The following is a 408-nucleotide window of genomic DNA, read 5'->3' on the forward strand; positions in this document are numbered from 1 at the left end:
CAGAGACAGAGGCTATGGCTACACTACAGCTAAAGTTAACATGTTATGTTAGTTGGGGGTGTAAATTAGACACCCCCATAAGCATCACAAGAATCTGTGCATTCTCATGGTGCCCCAGAGAGTTCTGCACGCACTGACACAGAGGGGGGCATGGTAATGTAGCACACCAGCAGATGCTAAAGAGGCACTTCCATGAATATGCAGTGCCTCATTAGCATAATGGTGGCCATACCGATTTGAAAGTGCCACTTTTGGAATGAATGCTGCCTGTATAGACGGGGGCCTTTCAAAAGGACCCCTCTGTCTTTGAAAGCCCCTTCTTCCCATTTAGTTTTGGGAAGAAGGTTAGTAAACTCAGAGAGCTGGTAAGGTCGGTTGGTCCCATGGAAAGGAAGGCTGTGAGGAAAA

This window comes from Carettochelys insculpta, chromosome 6 (assembly GCF_033958435.1).
Source record: "Carettochelys insculpta isolate YL-2023 chromosome 6, ASM3395843v1, whole genome shotgun sequence".
Taxonomy (NCBI): Eukaryota; Metazoa; Chordata; order Testudines; family Carettochelyidae; genus Carettochelys; species Carettochelys insculpta.